This window comes from Sebastes fasciatus, chromosome 17, assembly GCF_043250625.1.
Source record: "Sebastes fasciatus isolate fSebFas1 chromosome 17, fSebFas1.pri, whole genome shotgun sequence".
Lineage (NCBI taxonomy): Eukaryota > Metazoa > Chordata > Actinopteri > Perciformes > Sebastidae > Sebastes > Sebastes fasciatus.
In genome coordinates this window covers 23931895-23953036 of record NC_133811.1, presented here as the reverse complement: position 1 = coordinate 23953036, position 21142 = coordinate 23931895, and the positions used below count along the sequence as shown (strand labels likewise).

Sequence of the window (21142 nt, the reverse complement as noted above, 5' to 3'; positions counted from 1 at the left end):
AAATAAATTTTGAAAAGGATCTCTCCAAGTCTTTGTTAACTTTTTTGGAGATGCGCAGTGGCAACATTTGTAGAGGGTATAGAAGTCGAGGGAGTACGTTCATCTTTATCAGGCTAACACGACCAATAAGTGAAAGCGGAAGATCATGCCACCGAACCAGATCTTGTTTCACTGTATTAAGTACAGGGGCAAAGTTAAATTTCCATAAGTCGTGGTTATCTGGCGATATTTTTAGACCTAGGTATGTGAAACCAGCAGTGGACCACTTGAAAGGGAAATTTACTAACATGCTGGTATCACTGAAGCTGCCCAGGGGCATAGCCTCGGATTTGCTAAAGTTTATCTTGTAGCCTGAGATATAGCTAAATTCGTTTATTATTGCTAGGATGGTGGGAACAGAAGTTTCAGGAGAGGTAAGGAATAAAAGGATGTCGTCAGCATATAACGCAATTTTGTGAGTGGTACCCTCGACAGCTATACCCCTCACATCTCCATGGCATCTAATGGCTTCTGCCAACGGCTCGAGAGCGATGGCGAAGAGCAGAGGGCTTAGAGGGCAGCCCTGGCGTGTGGACCTTTCCAAAGGGAAGGAGCCCGAGCGCAGACCATTAGTTATAATACAGGCCGTGGGGGAGTGGTAAATAGTTTGGATCCACTTAAGGAAATCCCCCCCCAAACCAAACCTCTCAAGGACGTCATATAGATAGTGCCACTCAACTCTATCGAACGCCTTTTCGGCATCTAAAGAAATGGCGAGGGCCTTCTTTTTAAAATGGTTAGTAAATTGGATAATATTCAACAGCCGTCTAATGTTTGTATGTGAGTAGCGCCCATGAACAAAACCCGTCTGGTCAGGATTAATAATACAGGGCAGAAGCAATTCTAACCTCCTAGCAAGTAGTTTGGTAAGCAACTTATTTTCTACCGGGATAAGGCTAATAGGCCTATAGGAGCCACATAGGTCGGGGGGTTTGCCCTTCTTCAGAATAAGGGAGATATTAGCTAGATTAAGAGTTGAGGGGAGGCAGCCATTTTCAAAAGAATCTCTATACATGTCTGTAAGAGGGCTTACTATGATATTCCCTAGTTTTTTATAAAATTCTGGGCAGTACCCATCAGGCCCTGCCGCCTTCCCTCCTTTAAGTACCCGAATAGTTTCCAGAACCTCCTCCTCTGTGATTGGTTTGCATAAGCCTTCCTTTTGGTCATCTGAGAGAGTTGGTAATTTTATTTTGCCAAGGAATCTTCCCCTTGTCTCCTCAGAGGTGAGACCATCTGATGAATATAATTTCTGATAAAAGACCTTCATAATTTTATTTATTTCAGTAGATTTGTGACATCCAACTCCATTGGTGTCTTGGAGCGCCGATATTGAGGTTGAACCGCTCCCCCCCTTGGCCAGACGGGCCAGCAGGCGACCTGGTTTATTACCTGATTCATAGAGCCTATGTTTTGCAAAAAATATTGAAGACTCTGCATTCTTTGTTAACAGTTGATTTAAAGCAGAACGCGTAGCATCCAACTGTTCCCCAATGGACCTGAATGGAGAACTTTTAAATTCTCCCTCCAACTCCTTAATTTTCTTCTCCAACTCTAACTGGGTTTTGAGAGCCTTTTTCTTTTGTGCTGATGTGTAGGATATGATAGCCCCACGAAGGTAAGCCTTAGCTGCCTCCCACAAAGTAGTAGAACTCACTTCAGGTGATTTATTCTCAGCAAGGAATTGTTTAAGTTCTTTACTAAGGAAATCAACAAAGGGTGGGCTGCTTAATAAGGAAGGGCTCAGGCGCCAGTGTCTACAAGAGGGGTCTTTATACGGGGGACCAATGGTTACGCTGATAGGGGCGTGGTCAGATATAGTCTGACTTCCTATAATACAGTCTTTAATTCTATCTAAAAGTGTCCTGGAAGAAAGGAAAAAATCAATTCTAGAGAAGGACTGGTGAGGCTTAGAGAAGAAGGTATAGTCCCGGCCTGTTGGGTTAAGAACTCTCCATGCATCATTCAAGTCCAAGTCAGTACAAAATTCAGCCAGTTTAAGACTTTTGCGAGAAGGAATAGGCCTAGGAGGAGATTGATCGACAGTAGAGTCAGGGGTACAATTAAAGTCACCACCTATCAAAGTAAAGGAGGTAGAAAAGTCAGACATGTCTGCCAGAAGTTTGGGAAAAAAGGTAGATTCATATATATTGGGGGCGTAAATGCAACCCAGTAAAATGTGCTCTCCATAGATGTATCCGGAAATAAGCACATAACGCCCTTCTTTATCGGTTACTGTTCTATCCAATGTAAAAGGAAGGCTGCGATGTAAGAGAATAGCCACACCTCGACTGTTGGATTTAAAGGAGGAATAAAAAACTTGCCCAACCCAATTTCTACGTAATTTAATATGTTCCAGATCGGACAGGTGGGTTTCCTGTAAGAAGGCGATGTGGCACTTCTCCTTTTTTAGTAAAGTAAGAATCTTTTGGCGCTTGACGACATGGTTTAAACCTTTAACATTTAGCGAGGTCATTTTGAGATCACTCATAAGTACAACCACTAACAAGGTAAATGGGTGGAAGCATATTTGCAAATGGGTTTACAAAACCCAAACTAAGATGAGAAGTCTGATAAGATCTAGTCTTACATGAGAGAGAGGACATCTTATTACATGAGAAAACTGAAAACAATGGAACAGGATAACAAAAAATAAAACACAAAACATTACCCTCAAAAACAAAGCCTGACAGCTGGAGCCTATCGAACACTTTCTCAAAGAAAACACAACAAAAATCACAAATGGTGAACACATTTGGGTGCGTGAAGCTGAGAAGTAACATTCCACCAAACCAGGAGAGAAATCTAGATCCCATAACTTACCCCTAAAGATCCAGATCAACTTCTGTCACCCTCCCGCCACCTACCACCTTGAAAAGTACAGTTGTCCAACAGTATAGGGCTATACTAATTATTACTCATTCCAGTGTTACACAAAAAAAAAAAATCATTAGAGGCAACAACTTATTAGTGTGGCGATAAAAAAAAAAAAAAGATAAAGATAAAAGGTGGTGGGCGACTCAGCATTTTAAAGGTCTTAATTATGCAACTCAAAAGGAACAGGAAGTTGTCAAAAGGAGAGATTATGTATGGCAGAAACACCACATGAACTGAAAAAGACGTTATCAAAGGCCAAGATCATAAGAAACTGAGGTCAGCCTTGACTTTATCCAGTCCATTAAATTATTCACACACAAAAAAGAAATGCAATGACCGTTTTAAAACAAAGTATTGTCCCTGTTATTTTCTCAAAACAGAATATAAATAACACGTGAGAGCTGGGTATATTATAAAGAGTGTCTGTATCTGCCAGAGCGCGCGCTCGGCTGTAGCCTACGGGACTATTTACGTGCGTAATTGTGTGCATGTGCGTAATGCAGGGTTCTACAACCAGCTAAAGTGAATGTGTGTGTGCGCTCATGGATGTATAGGAAACGTGTATAATGTTCGGGTGTATGAAGCTTAGAATATGTACAAGAGACAGCTGAGTCGCCCTAAACTAGTTCAAAATATTCCTTCATGTCCCCATCCCACAGAGAGCAGGAAAAGAGACGGAGTTGTACCTGACCAAGTTTTTCATTTGTCCCAGTCCTTCACAAACTCCCAAGCCTTGCGTGGAGACTTGAAAGTGTAGTCCTGGTTGTTGTACGAAAAGCACAGGCTGGCTGGAAAGCGCATCTGGAAGCGTATCCCTCGCATGATGAGACGCTGGCAGACATCATTGAACTCCCGTCGGGTCTGCCTCACCTGGACCGAGAGGTCCTGGCGAATGTAGATTTGGTTTCCGTTGTACAGAAGCTTCTCTTTTTCCTTGACTGCAGCCATGACCCTCTGTTTGTCGCAGAAATTGTGCAGCTTGATGATCACCGGTCTTGTATACTTTTCCTTCTGAGGGCCGAGGGATCTGTGCGCTCTGTCGATTTTAATCGTCCCTCGTTTGGTTTGCAAACCCAGTAGTTTGGGGAGCCATGATTCGAAAAATGAAGTTGGTTGTTGTCCCTCCGTGCCTTCCTTCAGACCAATAATCCTGATGTTCTCCCTGCGGCTGCGGTTTTCGCTGTCCTCGGCTCGTTGTGAGAGAGTATTCACTTCCTTTTCTAGAGCCGTGATCTTGTTAGACAATGAAGTCACGAAGTCTTCAGCATCTGAGATACGTGATTCAGCCTCCGTTATGCGCTTGGTGTTGCCTTCGATACGGTTGTTAAATCCTTCCAGAGTCAGATGAAGTTCGGTAAACTTCTGATCCATTAAGGCGCTGATTTTCTGTGTGACATCCTGCGCGAGGAGAGTAGCCAAGCCCTCCTCCTCGCAGGTGGCGGCGCCATGCTGGCTAACGTTAGCTGTAGCTTCCATGCTAGTGGTCTGGAGTTTCTTCAGCTCTGAGCGAGTTCTAGCCACGGCATCACGTTGAACTTGGTTTGGATCAGAAGCGGACATGTTCATACATAGATAGCCACGTTTAGAAAGTCCAGCCTGGGTCAAAAAGTAACTTTAAATTGTAAATTGTATCTGGTGGTGACGGGAGGTCGGCGAAAAACGACTCCTCACGATGACCGCATCACGTCGTAACGCTGCTTTTCAAGTTCCTCATTTGTGGTTAGTGTTGTGGTCTTCTCGCACATGACACTTCCCGCAATACGAGTATTAGTCTGAGGAAGTTTCTGTAATTGTCTCTGTTCTGTTCTCTGTAATTTGTTCGACCACAGCGGCCCCCTCGCTGCTGCTGCTGCTCGTAGTAACTCTCCAGCTTCCCTTTCAAACTGCAGCTGAAACTTTCATGCGCATCGCTTCATGTGCACCAAAGGGTTTTTATTACAGAAGGGATTTAATTGGCACGCGGAAGAGCGGCAATGGAAAAATATAAAAGCTTTAACAAAGCGGGTTTCTGAATATTGTGATGTGTCAATTTCCTTTTTCAAATAAATATAAAAATATCACTTCTTTAAATATCAATATCATTCCTCTCATGATTGAGTCTGTGTCATGTTGGTTGTGTGGCGTCTCCCTAGGACAAGCTATTCCAGGCCCCGTATCTAAGAGGACTTTTTAAAGATTTAGCTCTCGTTTGGGCTGAATCTTGTTCTCGTGCACGTGGTTACGTAAACTCTAAATGATCCCGAAGCTCTGCAGGAGAAAGGGAGGAACAAGGTGTGTGTACTTTAGTGTGTGTTCTCGGTGTGTCCTCCGGAGTTTGTGTGTGGAGGGCAGAGCAGGAGAACTGAATGATTTATAAAGATTGATGGCTCGCTGTGTGCCCGGTAAAGCAGCAGCAGTGCATCAGCGCCGGAGAATGTCACTTGGTCCTGGAAGACCACGCAGAGAACGACTATTTTCACTTTTTGCTGATCAGCAAACAGATGTGTATCATGATGAAATGAATACAAGAGGATGATATCTATTTTCCAAAATTCCTATCAGCCCTTGTAGAGATGTAAGTAACATGAAAGTGATCTCAGTCTCTGTATCAGCTTCCATTTTTTTTCTCGCTGACTTCAACTACAGAAAAGCTGGTTTCTGTATTAGATTCCTTTAATTGATAAGATTTTATGAGGAGATATCGTTTGACTGGAAGCTCTCAGTAGTCATAAATAAGGCAGGGTATCATACCCCAATTATTATTTTTTGTACTGACTGAGATGTGTCTCTAGCGCCAGGCATTGACAACGTTTGGTAGATTCAAAATGTAGTAACGTTAGACTGCTGGTTATAATTCTGTCACATAATTGAGAGCTCCAGAACAGCTACTATATCTCCCTTTATGCAGACGGTTTAGTCAGTGGCTGTTTTTAAGGTCGAACATATAACCTTTGTGAAGTTTGACGTCTTTTGTTAAATGAAAAGACTGAATTTATAACACAAGTTGTTGATGTTCCTCAAGGCTACGTATCAAAAAATAAATTGGCGAATGACAGAAAATTGATTCAATTAATCATTTACGTAATTTTCCAAGCAAAAACACCAAACATTGTCTAATTCCAGTTTATCAAATGGGAGGTTTTGGTTGCTTTTTTGGTTGTTTCTGCGCCTGAAATGAATATCCTCAGGTTTTGGACTGTTGGTCGGAAATTGTTTCTCCCATTTTTCACTATTTTATGTTATGTTTATGACAAAGTAATTAATTGAAAAAATAATTGGCATCAATAACAAAACTCTAGTATCATATCGACAGGGACTGCCCGTTGTTCCGACGGCCCATTATTCCGAAAACTCCAATAGTCCAAAAAATGTCCGATTGGACCAAAAGCGCATTTGTCCGAAAGCCTGTTATCCCGAAAACAAACGCCCATTATTTAGAAAATACACACTCTCCGTGTCTCATGATGATTAGTCATTTGCTTCAAAAGAAGCAAATGACTAATTATTGTGCAGAATGACATCATTGGACCTTCCTGTTTTTTTTTCCTACTGGCGAAGGCATGACTCACCACTCTGACTGTTATTACTCGTTGCCTTAGTTGGCTGGGTTGATTACATTTAGGCATGATGAGTAACCAGAGGCAGAGTAGGGCGGTCATACCTTCGCCATGGTTGGAAAAAAAACAATTGCAAACAGGAAGGTCCGATGTCATGACTCATTTTAAGAGTTGCTTCTGTAGTACAGAGAGTTTGTATTTTCGGAACAATGTCCGTTTCTTTTCAGGATAACGAACTGATGAGTTTTTGGTCTAATGGGACATTTTTCGGACTATTGGAACAATGGCATGGCACCGTATTGACACCAGTATTGGAACATTCGGAACCTGCTTTACTCATAAATTTAGATCAAATTTAGATCTACTCTGAAACATTTCATAAAATGCTGATGGAGAGGTCAAACCCAGCCAACCAAGACAGGCCATATGTTACTCTTGCACTACTGCCCTTTCCTTTTTTTAACAGTGTTCTTTTGGATGAGTTGCACTGTGAATTAAGACGGTATGTTACTGACAGTTAATGCCACACATTTCTGATAACACGTTTATTCCCAATAGAAAAATGGATCTTTGTTATAAAACCAGCTTGTGTTAATTCATGTGATTGTGATTCTGTATTGTTTTTTTTTGTAGTTGTGCTCATTATTATTATTATTATTATCAACAATCAGAATAATTCATCTTAATTCAAAAGAACAACTGCACTTTTGCATCAGACATGAGGGTGATTAGTTTGACCTTCAGCATGAAACTTGATATTTCACTCTTGCTGATCCATTAATATTCTACAATTGGTAATTGTGGAAACTAGTCATGATTAGACACAATTAATTTTCGCCGCCTTAGGCGAGCGGAGAGGCTGATACAGTTTGACGGGGAGGGTGAAAAATGGATGAGAAGCGACAATTTTCTAGTCAGACAACGGAAGCTGTGTGATACGGAGTGGAAAGAGAAGCTAGTGATGTGTGCCTTGGTTCCTGTCCATTTGATTCTGTTTCTGCTGGCAGGCTTTTGCTTGTGTTTTATTATTTTTTTATTTTTTTACGAGGATCCGTGTGTCTGTTGGCAGTACGGAGTTTTGAGTCGCTCATGTGGTCCGTGAGGTTGATTTGTTGCGGGGCGAGAGCTTATGACTCAGCGAGGCGTTTCACATCGAAGGGAGTTAATGTACAGGCATATGGGGAGGATGAATTAAGTGCATCAGACGGCGTCTCGCAAACTGGGCGTGTAGAACGTCTACTTTCAGAGACATAAAGAGTGGAGGTCATCCTATCAGGTGAGACCACGCAGGCTGTAATGGATCTCTTTAACAGTCGCAAACAATCGCACCTTTTCTGAATGTCCTCCCCCTCTCGCTCAATCTCCCTGCAGAAACACACGCACGTACACAAGCGCTGGCACCTTGGGAAATGAAGATGGATGATGAGCACCTTGCTAAGCACGGCTGCAGGAAGCTCAGCAGATAATGCGGGTGCACACATACACCGGCGACGACAGCGTTTACAGCCACCTACTTACTTTATGCGCATTATGCGAGGCACAAACCCATTTTACAAACCTTGCGGTGCCTTTATCTTGCTTGTCATGTAAAATAGATGTGTTTGGCTTTGTATCATTGTTTGGTGGTTGCATTAAACCATTTGGCTCATTACGACCGGAAGCTTTAAGGGGTTGTGGCGTCCTGCGGAGAAAGGCAACACCGATACAAAGCTTATTAGACGAGGAGCAGCAGCAGAGTGGTTGGCAGAGCACCGAGCCATAAACAGGAAGAGCTAATGCACTCCTCTCATTAACGGTGATTTGGGCTTTTCCTCATGAGCACAAAGTCACAGGCAAGAGCCTTTGTTAATGCTGTGATCCCTTACAGTAGTTAGGTCTCAAAAAAGAAAGACAAAGAGGAGTATTAAACAACTCTATAATAGCTACTCTATATCCTGTATATACAAAAATAAATAAATTAATAAAAAAAATAATAGAAATATAATAATAATAATGTTGATGATAATGATAATAATTATTATAATAATAAAAATAGCAGTTGATTAAGAAATTTAAGTAACAAAATTCTATATTTAATTATTTTATTCTTTACTTTAAATTTTAAAAAAATACTTAATAATAATAATCATCATCATAATAATATTATGATGATGATTATTATCTTTTTTATTAATTTATATATATATATATAGTAAATCAAATTAGGTTTGGTTCAGGGAATATAAAAAGTATTAAACTGTATTTTTTAGACTAATATTGATTATATTATATTTTGATAATAATCTGATGATATATTGGCCCATATTTGCTTTATAACATAATCGCCTAACGTTTTTTAATAGGATCCCGTAAATATAACCGTTGCTTTTAACAGTAAACTTCACTGGAATTTAAATTAGTATCAATAATGATTATAAACATGACCACAAATACGACAGATAGTATGTTTTAAAGTTAATATAAAAACCAAGAACGCGCGATCATCGGCCCGTTTCTTCGTCAATGTCATTATAAAATTCCTGTGTGTCCGCTATTAGATACATCCATTGAGACACTTTTTAGTGCCACAGCAATCTCATGTTACCTCATGCTACCTTGCATTAAAACGATCCCGAATAAATTCCACGCAGTGTGGGGTACAGATTTTAAATGTGGGGGATTAGAGAGCACTGGTGCGGGATCGGGGGAAAATAACACAAGCTCAGGTATCGGAAGAAGAAAAGTCGGATCGGCGCAAAAAACATTAAACAAAGTGGTGTGGGCAAATAGATTAATGTGATCAAATTGAATATCAGCAATGTAGGCCAATGTATCAGTCAGGCTCTAATAAGTTACTTACCAAGCACACACACACATTTACATCATATACAGCACATACACTCAGACATACAGTGGGCTACTTACATAAGCATGCACACACACACACAAACACACAAACACACACAGGGGAAGCAAGGCAGTTATTAATCACGTCAGGGGCTTGTTGTACTGACGGAGCTCCACAGAGAGAAATGCTTCATTAATATCAGCCCTCAAGCCCCTTCGGTAGCAGAAATACACACACACACACACACACACACACACACTAAGCAACATAAATTGTATAGATATAAGGAACATGTATGTGTGGGCACAGAGACATTATGCATTGAAAGGGAACACACACATACTCTATATGCTGTGTCTTTACCTAATGTGTGCATTGATCTTGACCCGGCAAGCATACTCCCACTCGTTCATGCATAGAAAATGTCTGCATCGATAATCATCTCTCACACACACACACACGCATACACACACACACATACACACATACATAGGTGTGAGGGCTGTGAGCGTGTGGCGGTTGACTTATTTATTTATTCAGCCGCTGCCTCTATCCAGGTCAGGTCATCTCCAACAGCTTAACGCACACACGGCTCTTCTTTGAAAACACCAGCCAACCTCTCCCTCTCTGGGCGTCTGAGGGCTGACAGCTAAGCAGGGAACACACACACACACACACACACACACACACACACACACACACACACACACACACACACACAGTCAGGTGCTCATGGCGGTTGCTGCTGCTGATGCAGGCTAACTTGGCGAAGCTTTGATTTCCTCCGATTCTTGTGTAGTCAGGGTAGAAGCGCTCTCTCTTCTCTCCCATGATGTCGACTGTTTGTCTGCCGCCGCCGCCGTTTGATGTTTTTATAGCAACTCTCCCTACGGAGCTCACTAACTGACCCCCCGCAGGATGCCGGCAACGCACGCAACAAAATGAAGTGAAAAGGAAGTGTCTGAAAAACACAGGAAGTGTCCAGCTTAACTTCCTGTTTGCGTTGGCTATTGTGTTCCAATAGCATGACGGGCCTGGTGAGGATGTGCAGAGACACACACTCACACACACACTTGGCAAGATTAAGATCGGCCACTCGCTGCCAAACTCCCACTCGCAAATAAATAGATGTAAAGTACACAATAATTAAGTGTCAGACTTGATACTGCTTTCAAAAGGCCTCGGCCCAATTTGCAATTTTAAGCAGACTACAGATGCCGGCTCTGTTTCAGTGCCAGTGTTCTTTTCTGATGTTAATCAGCCAACCTTTGCCGTCTTTGTTGCGTGGATGGAATTTCTCGTGGAGAAGTTTCTGTTCAGTCTGTCAGGGTTTTCTCAGGGCCTGTGGTTGTCGATCCTTGAAGGCATCGCAGCACACAACAGTGAGGTCTATTCTGCAGGGGTTCCCTGGGTGTAGCTATTAATGATATGCATACTACCACTCCGAGTGGCAGAAGATTGTTGTTTCAGCTTTTACTTTTAGCTATTTTAACCATTCAACCATCATTATTTTAGCTGCATGTTATTGATGCTTCCTGATACACTGATTTGTACGGAAGCCCTGAGAGGCAAGTGAGAAAAACAATTCTTGTGATCCATTTTCTAAATCTGATCTAAAGTGTTTTCTCTCCTCTGTTAATGACTTAAGATTAGGTGGGAAAAAAAAGTTTGGCAAGATAATATTTTTAAGTTTCTTTTTAAAAAAAATCATCCGTGAAACATGTTTTTTTTGTTTTATCAGGGTTATTTTTCCAAGTGTTTTGTTTTTGTTATACTCATTTTGGCCTTAGGGCCATACTCCAAATAGGACTAAACGCATTCATGCTTTTTTTAATGTGTTTTATGTGTCATGTTTTTAATTTACAGAACTTGCTGACACACAAAATATGTACCTTGTTTATGAGAGGTCATGGAGAAATTTAAACATGAATGTTTCTTTCAGTTCCTTTTTTCACCTGCCCTTAAGTCATAAACACAAGAGAGAAAACAATTTAGATCATACACCAAGACCATAAGAAGTGCACGTAGTCAATGTGATGTCACCCATTGGTTTGTGGACTGCCGTTTTGAAGCCTCAAGTTCGCCATCTTGTTTTTTTGCAACCAGACGTGACACGAGGGTTGAGCTAAGTACAACGAGACATTTTTAGGCGCCCAAAAGGTTATAATTAACTGTAATGAACTAAAAACACAGTTTGAAATTGTTAAAGTTGTAAAACGAAAACACGGACAACTCCCAGACCGGACAATGCCGTGGCAGCAACCTGTCAATCCCAAGGAAGCCACACCCTAAAGCATCTCCTGCTTTATGGTCTATTTGACTCTAAATGGGACCATAATTTACTAAATGAACATCATGCTGTATTGAAGAAGACTTGAAACTAGCGATTGAGACCATAAACTCATGTTTACAATGTTTACTGAAGTAATAAATCAACTGAGAAGTAGGGTCATTTTCTCATAGACTTCTATACAATCAGACTTCTTTTTGCAACCAGAGGAGTCGCCCCCTGCTGGCAGTTAGAGAGAATGCACGTTTAAGGCACTTCAGCATTGGCTTCACTTTTCAGACCCGGAGGTTCCCACCTGATCAGACTAAGAAAATGGATTACCAGAATTTTTTTTTCTCACTTGCCTCTCAGGGCTTCCATAGATTTATTATTTGTAAAACATTTTTTGCTTGAGTTTATTGTATTTATTCAGGCTTTTAGCATCTTTTTGTAACTGTGAAGCACTTTGTCAGCCTGGTTTTTTAAAAGTGCAATAGTTTCACACTCCCTCTGTGTGTTTGCAAATGAGTGAATGAGATACAGACAGAGTGTGATATGATAACTCACTCTTTTACGAGTGGCACCAGAGACACACTCCAGTCTGAAATATTATATGAATGTTTTGCAGACTAATCATTTGCGTTTACCATAATCATGAACACAGAACAGGAAGTAGCAGACCTGCGGTGTGTTATTATTTCCCTGCAAGTGTTACAGTATCTCACAAAGGGGAAGGTAGCTGTGGGTTTAAAAGATCAGGTGCAGTAAAAGAGGCCACAGGTCAAGAGTGATGAGAAGCTGGTACAGAATTTCTGGAGACTAATTTCGTGTTTCAGTGTCCCGGCCCGCTTTACAAGATAAGAGCACAAGAAGAACGCTGCTAAATCTTCTGATGCTGTAATATCACTCTAACCTAACTGTGATGGGACGTAATGGGAGGTGTATCTGCCCCCAGAATCTTTAGCGCTAGCAGGGAGGTGAAGTGGAAGACTAGTTAATTGGAAGCCTCGTTATCCACGCCGGTGCAGATCTCTGTAGATATCACAGAGAAACTTCAAGTCTTTGTACGAGCAAACAACACAATAAACAAAGCTCTAAACGCGAGGCTGTCTTTCATTAACAAACCATTCAAGTTATGAAGCTTCAACAGATATGAAAGCACCATTTTCGAGCCCGGGAGAGTACGTTCAACTTCCCACATTAAATGCAGCAGTCCTAAATGCTGGTTTGCACCCCGCAGCACGCTATTATCATTGTGAGTCTGACAGCAGCTTCGGAAAAGCCGCTCTGTTGCTCGTGGAAACCTTGAGGCCAAAATGCAATGGTAGCAATAATGGTCATACATTATATGACATTTCTTTGATGTGCTTCAAGCGGGAAATTTGAGGTGTCAGCAACAGCATTCACTCCGACCGTTACACATATAACCGTTTGATGTTTCTGTATGTAAATGACATCGAATATGCTCCACGGGCATTAGTGCAGTAAAGGCTGCATCAAATGTAACGTCCAGCTTGTTCACTAACTAGGTTGTGTCCTCACATATTACTGCTGTTCAAATGACCTACTTAGATGAAAGATTCAGCATTTTGAGTTGTGTTTCTCAACTACTTAAAAAACAGATGTTTGATGCTCTGTTGTAGTGCTGAGTATGTGCTTTTGTCGGTAGCACAGAGCACCCAACCTTATCTCATGGGAAGGCGTATAATTGCAACAACATTTTCGCGTGTTATGTTAACGCGGTTTAGGCTTTTCGTGTGTCATTTAGAGCCACGTCGTTACCGTGAAACAATCGCAGTTATGTTTAAGCAACAAAACCACTTAGTTAAGTTTAGGAAAAACATCTTGGCTGGACTTAAATTACTACGTTAACTAAGTAAAATACGGGAAAACGTCACTAATGTAACGTCAATATAATTCAACAACACTTTGGCAACACCGGTCTCCTGGTTGAAAGCCCTGTGTTTGTTGGACCCCACCCCCCACATTAAGCAGTCTTTCTTACTACGTCACTAGCTCTGATCGTAGCATATTTACGCGGATGCGTTCACATTGCACTAAGTACAGACTACTTGGCGTATACATAACACGCCAAAAGCAACAAAGGCGTTGTTATTGCACGCAAGATGACTTACAAATTACTGTGTCAGGCATACGCCCATTTGGTGCGACTGGGCTGGAGTACCAAAACATGTCAATTAAGTTGGCATCGAATGTTTGGTCAGATTCAAAATCTACTTTATTTTTTTCACGAAATAGTTTGTGTTTTAAATTAAAAAAAACTTGCCAGTTTTGGAAATTTTTTTGCCGTTTTTTCTGTCATTTTCTGCAGTAAATTAATATGTAAAAGTTGAGGTTTTAAAAAAGTAAGACTCAAACATACAAAAAATCAGCTTATACAACAATCTAAACTACAAGAAACTTAACTATGCCATAATAAACATTAAATCAAGTAATGAGAAAGCCTGTATTTTGAAAATAACTCGTCGTCGATCAACATATACATCGATACAATAAGCTTAAGACTCACAAAACACACACTTGCCCCAGAAATACACTGGTGTCCTGTTCAGCCATTTGTGTTTAGACACCATTTACATTTGAGAACTTTGTCTTTTTTTGTTTGACACAAGGTATTTGTTTCGTCAGTGCACCTTTAACCGCAGAAACATCTGCTAAAAGCATCCATACAGTGAGCTGCTGGGTGAAAGGGCACGGAGATGCTTTACTGCATGAGAATAAACAGATCCAATGTCGGTCAAAGGGCGACTGAGTGTGTGTGAACTGCATCGCTACTTTCCGGTTTCAGCTCATTAAAATTCTGTGGTTGTGATCATTTCGTGCTGTTGTGCAACTACAGTGGGGGGAAATAATCCAGTTAATCTGAAACTAATCTAATTATGTAGTTACAAAAGGGAAAGCGTTAGTCTGATCTGATAATGCTGTGTGTTTTAGTAATTAATTGAAAACACAAACACTGTTTTCTAACAGGCCTGTAGATAACTGCAGGTCCGGCATTCGTCTCCTGTTTGTTCTTCCAGGTTCTGAGTCTGCTCTGCTGCTCTGAGCTTCACTGGAAGACATAGCCGTTGTGTTGTGGTTGATTTCCTCTCCATCTTTTCCTCTCTCTCTCTCTCACATTCTGCAGCCCACGCAGACTTCCCTCTGCGGTTTGACACCTGAGTGTGCGCAGGTTTCATGTGTTACATTATCTACAGAAAGTGGGTGGGTGGAAGGAAGAAGAAGTGCAGCACGTCAGCTCCTGAACAGGCACATATGAACACACACATGAAAGCACACACACACACTCGCGGTGGAGACAAAATGTCAGGGCTGGTTGTGGGAGACAACTGCTGGTGCTGCTGTCGGCGTGGAGGCCGCCGCGGCGTCGGGTCGCAGCGGAAGACCGCCGCGCTTAAATTCACTTAAAATGTCAAAACACCTGAGGGGGCTGGGGGCTACGCCAGCACCCGACAACTATCAACCTTTCTCTGCCTCACACACTCTGACAAAAACTGGTTGGAAACCTCGGTGATAACTGTGTAACCTTTTCAGAAAGCGCGTTGCCCTTTATTTGTTTTCGAATCATATTCTTTTCTCTTTTGCTTTGCACCAACATGAATTTAGGCGGCGCGTATTCCCCCCTCGGGACGCTTTAGGTGGTGTGCTGGGGAATTGTGTGACGAGTGCACCTCTTTACCACCACCCAGCACTGTACTTACCACCAAAGAGCCCTAATAAACACGACAAGCACACATTTCAAAAGAGCAAAACTATTAAGGCTCCCATTAAGGCTCCTTTAGGCTTTGTTCTGTCTAATATATTCCCCGCATGCTAATTGACAGAAGCTAGCTTGATATTTAGTGGCCATGAATTTCCTACAATGCGTTCTGCACTCGGCGGCGTGGCATTTAACAAAGCCTCGAAGCAGTAGTGCTGCTCATCGTTCAGCACTCGGTGCAGCTGTTCCCAGCGCCGCAAAGATTTATGGGAGGCATAATACAGGAGGCTGGTGGTGTCGTATGATTTCTGTCACAGTGGAAATAATGTGTGACTTGTTTAAAGGTTTTGCTGCTGTTGGGGGACGCCTGGAGTTGTAGGATTGTCAGACAGCGGCCTTTCTTTTATCCAAAGAGTCCGATGCCTATGGAGGACGGAACCAGACAAAAATAAATAAATAAATAAATGACTCAATAAATATGTCATTAAATATATAAAAATAAATGTAGCCATTAATTAATTGATAAAATGTGACATAAATTGGTATTTCTATTTAAATTTGCTTCTTTTTTATTTATCTTTGTATTAATTCCCTTATTTAATTACTCGTCTGTTTAATTTTCCCTTTTATTTATTTATGTATTTATTTTATTAAATTTAAATTTATTTATTTATTTTTGCATTTATTTATTTGTTTTATTTGTTTTTGTATTTATTTTTTATTTTATATATATTTTTAAATGTATGAATTTATTTATTTATTTCTGCACAATTTTCCCTTTGCATTTCAACCCTTATTTATTTCCCCAAACTTATTTATTTCTGTTTTCTTTTCTTTATACATTTCTTTGTGCATTTTTGCCTCATTATGCAAATGACGGGGCTGTTACTCCACATGTGTCATCATGGGGTCAAGGTGCATGACTAAATGCTAGCTAGCAAACAGTGTCTGCTTCTTTATTCATTTATCGAGTGATTTAATTATTTAATTATTAATTAATTTTTTATTTTGGCACCTTCCGTCTTCCATAGATGCCCAGCTGATGTAAAAATTCTAGATTTTGACCATTATCAAGGCGGTAAATAATATTTATTCTCATTGTAGCAGAGCTGAAAGGATTAGTCGATCATTCCTTTGATGGAAAATGAATAGTCAACCATTTTGATGACAGGTTAATCGTCAGGCAAACATCCTCTGGTTTCACCATCTCAAGCGAATTATACTTTAACCATTTTATAACACTTTATAGAAACATATTATAAGTTCCCAGACCCTAAGACGTCTTCAAATTGCTTGTTTTGTCTAAACAACAGTCCAAACCCCAGATATATTGAATTTATTTTGAAATTATAGCAAAGAAAATCAGCAGATCCCGCATTTTATAAGCTGGATTCCCATCCAATGGATTCATCAAATCGCTGGCATTTTTGCTTGATGAATGAGATGACATTATTAAATCTGTCAATGGACTATTCATCAGCACAATTTATTACCGTCTGCGGTTCCTTCTAATTCCTCTTCAAGCTTTCAGGAAAATCCCTGGTTGTTCTTCCTGAAAATGAAAAAGCAACACTAGCACTTAGTTCTGTGTTTACTTGCTCACCACAACACAGTACCCACACGCAGGTTAAACACACAGACACACTCTTCCGGCATGTGACAGAAACCAAACACGCCGCGCATATTCCTTGTCATCTGATGGGTTTGCTGTAAGCCACATGAGGCCGTGTTAGCCTCCTCAGCAAGCTGACTCTCTCTCTTTCTTCCTGTTTTAACCGCAGGAAATTTTCCCGTCGCCGCAGGCCCTCTGAACGGCTGACTGAATGTCTGACTGAACGGCTGCCTGGCTGACTTAAAAGGGACTTTCAGACCTTAGGCTGCTGCTAAGTGTCCTCAACTTACAGTAATTGGTAGGCTTAGGGCTCTTCAGAAAAAAAGTTGTCGTTGCCAACGCCAAGAAGAGATTTAGCAATATTTACAGTAAGACGCGATCGGTTCCTGGAAAGACTGTTGGGAGTTTGGGAGAGAGAGCTAGTGAAGGAGCTCTAATATGTCCCTGAAGAGGTTTTGGTGTTAAAGATGCTGTGTTTTAACATTTAAAATCTATAAACTATGAACATAATTATCATCGTAATTGCTGTAGATAAAAACAAGGCTGCGTGTATGAGTTTCACATTGTCATCGGATCATCTTTCACAGGAACTCTGCTGTAAACCACAAAAGAGGAAGTGCTTTATTGTGTTAGATGTATATGTTCAGATATTGCTGCTGCACCCATCTGTTTACTCGTCGACAGGCATGTTCACTTCTCTCAAAAGCCGTCACAATCTTCTAATCAGCGTGTGCTTTTTTTAGACCGATCGCTCTAAAACCACAGTTTACATGAAGCTGGTTAGTAATGAGATTGTTTCCCTCCATCATACATTCTGCTGTCAAACCATTTATTATCATCTTTTGAGATGTTTATTTTTAAATAAAATGTTATAAGAAATCTGATTAGTATAGTTATACGACCATGCCAGTTTAAGAGAGTTGTTGAAATACTTGAAACTAAGTTTAACTGACGAGTTCAATACAAATTTGTTTAGTTGCAATATGATTTTTGGATTATGGATGAACGTTGTTTGGTTGGACACATCTCAAACTATGGGATGGATTGCCACGGAATTTGGTACAGACCTTCATGTTCCCCAGAGGATGAATCTTAATGACTTTTGTTGATCATCAAACTTTGGTGGTGCTCCAGAGTGAAATGTCTTGGCAACTATTTAATGGATTGCTGTGAAGTTTAAGCAATGGAACGAACAATTGACAATGGCAATATACGTTCTTTGACTACCTTTGCAAAGGTGCACCATATTTTACTCGCAAGCCAATCAGAGGGCTTTTTTGGGAGGGGGTCTTAAAGAGACAGGCACTAAAACGGAGCATTTCAGACAGAGGGTGAATACAGGTATATATTCAGACAGACAGTATGGGAAAAATAATGTCTTTTTTTAACATTAAAGCATGTAAACATGTTGTAGTAGAAACCCAAAATACAAGTATTAACCTGAAAATGAGCATGATCTGGCCCCTTTAATTACCTTGAGCTCAACCCACGTAGCCTAATCGTAAAATATGTTGCAGTTAATTCATGGTGCCTCGCCGCCTTCCTCCATCTTGCAGTAACGAGTTTACTGAGGGCGAATGCCTCTCGCTGGACTGCAAAGCATGGCATGTTACATATATAAACAGAATTTTGTTTTTTCACTTTGAAGCAGTAGTTTGAATTTCAAATAAAAAGCGATAGCCCCAATATGCAGCCACATTACTACTTTCTCTTCCCCTGATTTTTCTTTCCAGTCATGTGCTTAAAGAAACATCATAGAAACCAGATTAAGGTGTACATTATATGCCCAAGTAATCAGGCTTCTCCAGCAGGAATCTGTCCGTGTTGACAAGGTTTTTTCTTAATCCCTTAACCTGTAAAAGGAAGCCAGGCTTCCCGCTTACATGTCTCTGAAATCAGGTTACTGCTGAAAGTGAGGAATAATGAGATTGCTATAGTGCATATAACTGCACTCAGTGATGCTCGGGGCAAGTAGCAACGTCGTCTTTGCAGCAGGAAGGAACAGGCTGGGAAGTGTGGATTTCATTCTTAAAAAAAATAAAATTTTGCACATTTTTTATTTCCTGTGGTTACCATCTCTGGGGTTTAAGCTTATCTGTTCAGCCCAAGCTCTGCTTTCTACCCAACCCACTCCCAATCCACCCTCGTATTTGACCCGTGCCTCTGGGTTTTTGATGCACATCCCCCCCTGAGGGGTAGTGAGAGGGAGGAGTAAATGTGCACCTTTTTGAAAGGCTGCAGACAGGATAGGGAGGGAATAAAATAATGCGAGGTGTACCGAAGGGTCACCTCTGTCATGTGGAGCACTTGCAAGGAGGCCCACCTGCTGGTTTCGCTGTTTCTAATTGGGGGCTTTCACCGTTTCCCGGCTTCCCACAGGGGGTGTTCTGTCTGTATGGTACAAGTGGTAAGGGAGCAGAAAATAGGAGGCTGGAGAGCACGAGGAGGAGAGGGGTTAAAAGTGAAGGTCCAGTAGGAGATTAGAGGAGGAAATGAGAGGATGAAATGGCTGCAGGGGGAATAGACGGTAAGAGTAAAAGAAAGAAGAGGAGAGAATAACAAAATGAAACAGGGAAGAGCTAGCCTGTTCTTTGGTCGGAGGAAATGTGAAAAGGAGAGGAAAGACAATAAGCAGTGAAGGAGAGGGTGTTTTACCCAGAGGAGTGCGCAGTGGATTTGTTAAGGCATACTCCCGGCATCAACCTGTTTGAGCCGAACAAGAGAGAGCAGCTTAACTCGCCGTAGGAGAGGTTACAAGTGCTGAACTCACACACTAATCAAGCTTTCTCCTTGTGTTTTCTCCCCCTCTCTCTCTCTCTCCCTTCTCCCGGCGCCGCCCGTCATCCTCCTCGATCAACACCATCTAGGTAAGAAAACTTTTTCCTCTTGTTCTTGCAAGCTTGTGTATGTGGGGTGTGTAAAATGTGCGAGAGGTTGGGTGGGGCGTGAGAACTGGCGAGGGCGGGCAGAGCGAACATGCTCGGCATGTCAACGACGCCACAAACAGCCCTCTAACATATAGCGCACACATGTGTAAATAAGAGGCAGGGTTCCTGTCAAAGGGCCACCGTCGTGCCTCTCGTGGACCTCTTTCAGATGCTGACTGAATAAAGAGACACTTTCATCCTTCGTTGTCTGCCAAAAGGAGAGATTATCGGCTCAAACGTAAAGAAGGAAAGAACAGAGAGGGAGAAGAAACTCTTAGAAACAAAAGGAAACTGAATGGAAGGGCAAATTTGTGTCTGTTGAGAAGTTGAACAGGATATTTGAACGCTGTACACGTTTTGTGGAGGGGAATCAAATCTAGAACTGAAGTGTAGCTATTGTACATGGTTTTAAATGTGTTTTTGGACGTACAGTATTTGTGGATATTGGCAGTATTTAGCCCCTTTTCAACCACATAAACTTTCCCTAGGGAACTAGGAACCTTTAGAGGAACTCATTGTGTTTTGACCACAGGGACCAGGGTCTAAATTAAGTTCTGTGGACATTATTTTATCCCCCTGTTTGGGGTGTACTACTTTCCTAAAGTTTAGGAACTTTGAGGTGGGGCTTGCAGTGCTGAACATTTCTGATTGGTCAAGTACTCGCAATTCACAGTACGGCATTGCAGAGCGGCTGACGGGCTGCCTTGAGACTGGCGAGATTTTTCAGGTGAGATTTTAAGCCAGGCTAAAAGCTGTTAATATGTTACTTTATTAAGTTTTAATATGTTTTCAGGCGAGAAAGTAACCGTTTACAATAGATCTCCAATATGTGATTAGTTTATCCAAATAACGCCTATTTGGAAATGTCTTGCAACGTTTTCGGAGATGTGCCGGAGCCACTGGCGGGGTGCTTTGAGACCGGCCTGGCCATTGCAGTCGCACGCAAAAACAGCCATTCCTTTTTCATATGTCAGTGGACTAATGTGCCTAATCTTCATCCTTAGATCATTGTGGAAACACAGACAACAATGGGCTGAAGGAACCTTTTAGTTACTAAAAGTTATTGTTATAGAGCTGATGTTGCTCTTAACTTACGTGGTGTGCTACCAACTGCATAAACCCCTTCAGGGCAAAGCAAGACACCAAGGATAGAATATATGCTGATTTCTTTAAAAAAAATAATTTTAATCTCTTCTCTACCTTTCAAAACAAAGCTCAATCAATATATTATATTACTGCATCTTCAATATAACCTGCTGAAACTCATAACTGTCATCATCGCATCCTCCTACGACGCCTCTCGACTCTCTTCTCTCTGCTGTGAGTCTGGATCT

General features: G+C 41.3%; 1 protein-coding gene across 1 annotated transcript in view; it reads left to right on the top strand.

The window, feature by feature from the left end:
• Positions 1 to 21142, top strand: part of ext1b (exostosin glycosyltransferase 1b) — a 150375-nt gene that overhangs the window by 48645 nt on the left and 80588 nt on the right. The gene's annotated exons all lie outside the window — the stretch shown is intronic.